The sequence below is a fragment of the Benincasa hispida genome, chromosome 10 (assembly GCF_027475165.1).
Source record: "Benincasa hispida cultivar pf3 chromosome 10, pf3_genome.v1.1, whole genome shotgun sequence".
NCBI lineage: Eukaryota > Viridiplantae > Streptophyta > Magnoliopsida > Cucurbitales > Cucurbitaceae > Benincasa > Benincasa hispida.
The window spans coordinates 16,609,696-16,617,684 of record NC_143487.1 but is presented as its reverse complement, the minus strand read 5'-3'; positions in this window follow the sequence as shown (position 1 = coordinate 16,617,684).

The following is a 7,989-nucleotide window of genomic DNA, read 5'->3' as shown; positions in this document are numbered from 1 at the left end:
TGACCACTAATTTCTAGAAATATTTCATGAATTGATCGTCCTTAAATTAAGTTGATTCTAGTACATGCGATGAGAAATAGAGGCATGTATTTCATCATTGAAATCATAATTGGTTCGGAAGAAAATGCGGTGACTAACTAAAGTAATCAACATTTAATGATTGTGCCAACTAAAGAGGATGCGATGATAAAATTATCAATGTTAAAAATGAGATTCGAGAATGTAACATTTGGAATAAACAAAGTCAAAGAAAGATACAACCCCCAAATTTGCTCTGTTGCCCGCACCATCTGTGATCGCATCCTTCCCAAACTGCTCACATTTTTCCGGTTATCGCGTAGCTCTATCGCAATCGTTTACCACGATCGTTGCTAAAAAAATCGAGAGGGTCAAAAATATAAAAGACAGGATAAAAAGAGGTAGAGTGTATTCATGAAATAAAGATATAAAAAGGATACTTCAAAAAAAAAAAAAAAAAATTGCGTCCCTGATGAGTTTGTATCGCATACGATTGGAGCCCGCTCATTTCTTCTTCAATCAGGAATTCCTCAGGTCCATGGAGGTTTTCTCGTGATGCAAGTCTCCTCCGTGATATATCTTGACTCTTTGCCCGTTGACTTTGAATGCATTGGTCCTGTCCTCATTGGTTAACTCAACCGCTCCATGCAGGAATACCTCTTTGATTATAAATGGACCGGACCATCATGACTTTAATTTTTCGGGAAAAAGTTGCAGCCAAGAATTGTATAACGAGACCTTCTGTCCAACTTGGAGATTCTTCTCGCATGGTCGTTTGTCATGCCAACATTTTGCATGCTCCTTGTAGATCTTGGCATTTTCATATGCATGAGTTCTCCATTCGTCTAGCTCGATCAACTGAAGTTTTCTTGCCTTCCCTGCGGTCTTCAAATCAAGATTGAGCCTTTTCACTGCCTACATTGCTTTGTGCTCCAATTCAAGTGGTAAGTGGCATGCCTTTTCAAACACCAGCACATACGGAGACATGTCTAAAGGTGTTTTATAGGCAGTCCTGTATGCCCACAAGGCATCGTCCAGCTTCATGGCCCAATCTTTGCGTGAAGGCTTCACCACGTTCTCTAGGATAAGCTTGATTTCCCAATTGGACACCTCGGCTTGGCCGTTTGTATGTGGATGATATGCGGTGGCAACCTTAAGTGGGAGCGAAAAGTGCGACAGCATATCCCACGGTCTCTTTCGTTGGATTGAATAAAGTTTCTGCGCATCGCCTCGAGGCACCCTAGGAGTGTCCCCCTATAGGATGACAGTTTTACATGTTTCTTTATTTGATCTCCTATAAGAGGATAAGATTACTTAGTCTCTTTTTCTAATCTGCTTCTTCCCTATGGTGGACTCATTAGGGTGGGACTTTGGCACTGAAAACGAGGGGTCACACTTACGCGAAATTGTTAAAGGTTACTAGATCTGGACCAAATGAATGGTAGTTGTTAGGTTCAATTCCAAGAGTTGGTTCCACCTAATGGTTGAGAATGTCTCATTCCAGTGAAGGGGCATCTGATCACCCCACCGGTGACGTTTGTCCTATCTCGCTGAGGCATCATTGCAAAATAGAAGTCTTAACACTTAGGGTACTTGGAAACTATTTTGCTAAAACTAATTGGTTAAAATGTGGTTTAGCAAAGTCTTACAAAAGTTTGTTCGTTTTTTCAGCAACGTTTTAAAATGGATACAGCAACCACAATCGTTATGCTTAGCGCCGAAAAACTAATTGGCGACAACTATTCTAGTTGGAAACATATGATCATGATGATACTCATCATCGAGGATCTAATGTTTACCCTTACGGAGGTCTGTCCTCCTATTCCAGCTCCCAACATCGCTCGAAATGTTCGGAAGGCATACGAGCGATGGACACGGGCAAACTAGAAGGCCTGAGCCTATATATTGGCAAGTCTTAGTGATGTGTTGGCCAAGAAGCATGAGCCCATGGTCTCAGCACGTGAGATCATAGAGTCACTATGAAGGATGTTCGGAAAACTGTCTAGACAGCTCAAGCACGAGGCTCTGAAATACATCTTCAACTCCAAAATGGAGGAAGGCACCTCTGTTCGTGAACCTATGCTTAACATGATGGTCCACTTCAATGTGGCAGAGATGAATGGGTTTAGAATTGATGAGGGCAGTCAGGTTAGCATCATCCTGCATTCTTTGCCGGAGAGCTTCCTAATGCATTGTTTTATGCGGTGAAATAATGGTGTAGAATGCAATGGTGGGATAATGTGTTGTGCATGCAAGTTTTCTCAGCAAGACCCAAGTATAAATCCTACTGAGTTGCCTGGTAAGCCCAGGGTCGAACATAGGGACTAAGGAAAACAGTATGCGATGGTAATTTTAGATCACTTTGCGGTAACAAATAAATCAAGTGTTGGTTGGTTTATTGTTGAAGGTATAAAATTGTATGCGACGGATTTGAGACAAGAGTAATTCGACAGATACAATGAGTATGCGGAGGAACGGGTTGAGAAGGTCTTTAGCTAGCGTTTCTTGGGATTGTGATCATGTTACACTCATGAGACAACAATTCATTTTTCAATGCAAATGCGATAGCTCCTCATTTTAGGACGCATGCGATGAATGCGATAATCTCTATAGAGCTTATTCCTAAGTCTCTACTTCTTGCCTATGCGATGATGAAAGATGCACATAAGGATAAGGTGACCGCATAAAATCATATCCTATCTCTAGGGTGCATGTGATGCGTTAATAGCAAACAAAGCTTATTCGTAAGCTTCTATCTCTTGATTATGCGATTCTAATTTGACTCTCCCGAGCCTAGATTCTAATCTAACTTTTCCAAGCCTAGTTTCTATCCTTAGACTACCCTTTCGAGTATCTCTAATGGACGAATAACGCATATATAATACAAGATGATCGCATAGAATGATGATTTCAGGTTATGCTAGCTAAGTGCTTCTCAACCCATTCAACAGATTTAGCTACTCATGCGTAATGTACAGAGAGTGGATAGATATAAAGATGCAATTTCCATTTTATAAATAGATTCAGAGTACAAAATGACAATGGAAAAAAAGGGTAGAGAGCCTGGTAGCAATATCTTGCTTCCCAAAGCTTTTACACTGCGTTATCTCTATTCTGCCCAAAAGATGTTCTTGCTTCCACAAGAGTTGGCCCTCTCTCTATTTTCTATGCTTCCCGGCACTCTTCCGAGCTCACCGGGACGATCTCTCGGTGTAATCTCCCTTCATTCGCTTCCGCCTTCTAAGTAAAAGAAAAACTATGAACAAGGCTAACGTATATCTATATGGTGAATTCTGTAAAACTGAGCGAACTCCTTCAATGAAGATGGCCTTCGGTATTTATAGATCTTCAGGGTGAAGAGCTTTTTCTCTCATATGATTGCACTGATGGGATGGCATTAATTCTTTGTCTGATGTGCCAAATATTTGTCACCGAAAAGTTGAATGTACTTGCTACACTAGGTCGTTAACGGCTTGTCAACTTAATTTAGAATCGACTGTCATCTGCTTTCTGTCCCATCGTGATTTATTAAGCTTTCACCCAGATGTGCCGGCTCTATGCAGCCACCTTCTTGAGCAGATTTTTGTGAGCGCAAATGATCGCATAGCCTTGCGGTCGCAATCTCTCAATGCGCTCGGACGTTAATTTCTTTGGATCGCATTTTCGCCTTGCGTCAACGTATTTTCGTGCATAAAATACATAAGTTAGCTGTTTTAATGCGATGGACGCATGTTATCGCAATGTTGTGAACTTAATGCTTTTGGACGCAATATTGTGTATTCTTACCATTGCAATCCTGCATTGTTTTATAACTTTGCACTGTAATAACGTGCATTTTTGCCCGTTATCACACCCCTAAATTTAAATAATGCTTGTCCTCAAGCATAAGCTAAAGATTTTATTTAGAAAGTCAACCGTCTTCTCTTTCCTAGATTTCTCAAGGATGCCTTATTCAAATCCTATGTACCAAAATCTCCTTAATTTTTATCCAGGCCTCTTAAAATATTTCAAAAATTTAGGGATTGCAAGTTTAACTTCAAAAAGACTTTACTAGATTCCAGGGCATCGCATGATTTATTTCATAAAAAAACTTTTCCAACTGGGGTGTTTTCAAATGATTGTTATCTTTACGTATTTTAGATATATATATATATATATATATATATCATGACCTTGCGCTGATCCAAGTGTCTAGCCTTCGTTTTGGCTTGCCCCCACGGGTGTCATGCGGACATCCAACTACGAGCAAGACATTCTTTCTCAGTCTAAACTCATGCTCATTTGGCAACGGAGTTGCGATCATTTATTTATGCGTTGATCACGATTCCTACCTTCGTTTTGGCTTGCCCCCACGGGTGTCATGTAGACATCCAACTATGAGTAAGATCCAATCGCAACGTTTTAATATATATATATATATATATATATATATATATATATATATATATATATATATATATATTATATTTTGTAATGCCTAAAAATAGCAAGGTTGAAAATGAATACTGCACCCCCAAATTTAAACGCAGCAATGTCTCCATTACTAAAAGATTGAAAGAAGTCATGTGATGCTCTTAGAAAGTTTCGTAAAAGGTTAGTTTAAAAGAAAGCTAGCAGACCACTGACTTTTAGAAATATTTCATAAGTTGACTGTCCTAAAATTAAGTTGACTCTAGTATATACGAAAAAATAGAGGCATGTGTTTCATCATTGAAATCATAATTGGCAAAGAGAAATAATGCGGTGACTTACTAAATTAATCAATGTTAAATGATTGCGCCGACTAAAGAGGATACGATGATAAAAATTTTAAAGTTAAAATGCGATGCGATAGTGTAAAATTTGAAATAGACAAAGTCAAGAAGAGATACAACCCCCAAATTTACTCTGTCACCCGCATTATTTGTGGACGCATCCTGCTTTGCGACGAACTGCTTTCTTTGATTGCAGTGGCGAAATAAAGTAGTTGCATCTTTCGTGTAGCGCCTCCGCAATCGTTCACCACGATCGTTGCAAAGAAAACATTGAGAGGGTCAAATAATAAAAAACAAAGTTAACAAAAATTTTCCTTTTTTTTTTTTTTTTTTTGATATAAAGATGCATAAACGATAATAGAAATAAAAGAAGAGTAGTGAAAGTTCATTAAACATTGGTAAGAAAAGGATATTCAAAAAGACTTGTGCCCCTGATGATTTTCTGTCGCATGCCAGCGCAGGGGCCACTCCATTTTTCTTCATTTCGGATTTCTCAGGTCTACAGAGGTCTTTTCCTGCTAAAAATTACCTCCGCAATATATCTTGACTCTTTGCCCGTTAACCTTGAACGTGCGGGTCCCTTTCTCATTGATCAGTTCGACTGCGCCATGCGAGAGTACTTCTTTGAATATAAAGGATCCGGACCAGCGTGACTTTAATTTGCCAGGAAAGAGTCGTAACCGCGAATTGAAAAGTAAGACCTTTTGTCCGACGTGGAGATTCTTCCCGCATAGTTTTTTGTCATGCCAACGTTTTGCTCGTTCTTTGTAAATTTTAGCGTTCTCATAAGCTTGCATTCTCCATTCATCCAACTCGACCAACTGGAGTTTTCTTGCTTCCCCTACTGCTTTTAAGTCGAAGTTAAGCTTTTTCACTACCTATAGTGCTTTGTGCTCCAGCTCAAGTGGTAAATAACATGCCTTACCAAACACCAACGCATACGGAGACATGCCTATAAGTGTCTTATAGGCGGTTCTGTATGCCCACAGTGCAACGTCCAGCTTTGTTGCCCAATCTTTTCATGAAGGCTTTACCACCTTCTCTAATATCAGCTTGATTTCCCGGTTGACACTTCAGCTTGAGCATTTGTTTGTGGATGGTATGTGGTGGCCACCTTATGGAGGATATTATATTTGAGCAGTAAGTTGTTGACTATGTGATTGACAAAGTGGGAGCCTTCATCATTTATTATGGCACGTGGAGTGCCAAAACGAGTGAAAATATTTTTCTTCAAGAACTTGGAGACTACCGCCGCATCGCTTGCGGCGCATGCTACCGCTTCTACCCATTTGGAAACGTAGTCGACGACTAATAGAATATATTTGTGACCATTCGATGGTGGAAATGGTCTCATGAAGTCAATGCCCCAAACGTCGAACAATTTTAGTTCTAAAATGATGTTCATTGGCATCGCATGCTTCCATGAAATATTACCCGTGTGTTGGCACCGGTCACACTTCATCGCGTAGTCTCTTGCATCCTTCAATAGTGTTGGCCAATAATACCCACTTCGTAATACTTTCGCTGTTGTGCATTGGCCTCCAAAGTGCCCTCCATAAGGCGAGTCATGACATTGTGATAATATGCGTTGGTGAGCAACGTCTAGTACGCACAGGTGCAAAATTTGGTCTGACCCCTTCTTATACAGATTTGGTTCATCCCAATAATATGATTTGCATTCATGCCTGATGCATTGTTTTATGCGGTGAAATAATGGTGTAGAATGCAATGGTGGGATAATGTGTTGTGCATGCAAGTTTTCTCAGCAAAACCCAAGTATAAATCCTACTGATTTGCCTGGTAAGCCCAGGGTCGAACACAGGGACTAAGGAAAATAGTATGCGATGGTAATTTTAGATCACTTTGCGGTAACAAATAAATCAAGTGTTGGTTAGTTTGTTGTTAAAGGTATAAAAGTGTATGCAACAGATATGAGAAAAGAGTAATTATGCGACAGATACAATGAGTATGCGGAGGAACAGGTTGAGAAGGTCTTTAGCTAGCATTTCCCAGGATTGCGTTCAAGCTATGCGATCATACTACACTCATGCGACAACAATTCATTTTCCAATGCAAATGCGATAGCTCCTAATTTTAGGACGCATGCGATGAATTCGATAATGTCTATAGAGCTTATTCCTAAGTCTCTACTTCTTGCCTATACGATGATGAAAGATGCACAGACCGCATACAATCATATCCTATCTCTAGGGTGCATGCAATGCGTTAATCGCAAACAGAGCTTATTCGTAACCTTCTATTTCTTGATTATGTGGTTTTAATCTGACTCTTCCGAGCCTAGATTCTAATCTGACTTTTCAAAGCCTAGATTTTATCCTTAGACTACCCTCCCGAGTATCTCTAATGGACGAATGACGCATACATAATACAAGATGATCGCATAGAATGAAGATCTCAGGTTATGCTAGCTAAGTGCTTTTCAACCCATTTGATAGATTTAGCTACTCATGCGTAATGTACAGAGAGTGGATAGATATAAAGATGCAATTTCCATTTTATAAATAGATTCAGAGTACAAAATGACAATGGAAAATAAGGGTAGAGAGCTTGGTAGCAATATCTTGCTTTCTAAGGCTTTTACACTGCATTATCTCTATTCTGCCTAAAAGATGTTCTTGCTTTCGCAAGAGTTGGCCCTCTCTCTGTTTTCTACGCTTCTCGGCACTCTTTCAAGCTCACCGGGATGATCTCTTGGTGTAATCTCCCTTCACTCGCTTCCGCCTTCTAAGTAAAAGAAAAACTATGAACAAGGCTAACTTCTATCTATATGCTGAATTCTGTAAAACTGAGCGAACTCCTTCAATGAAGATGGCCTTTGATGTTTATAGAGCTTCAGGGTAAAGATCTTTTTCTCTCATATGATTGCACTGATGGGATGGCATTAATTCTCTGTCTGATGTGCCGAATATTTGTCATCGAAAAGTTGAGTATACTTGCTACAGTAGGTCGTTAACAGCTGGTCAACATAATTCGGAATCGACCGTCATTAGCTTTCTCTCCCATCGTTATTTATTAAGCTTTCACCCAGATGCGCCCACCTTGATGCGCCGGCTCTATGCGGCCACCTTCTTAAGCAGATTTTCGTGAGCACAAACAATTGCATAGCCTTACGGTCGCAATCTCTAAATGCCCTCGGACGTTAATTTCTTTGGATCGCATTTCTGCTTTGCGTCAACGCATTTTCGTACATAAAATA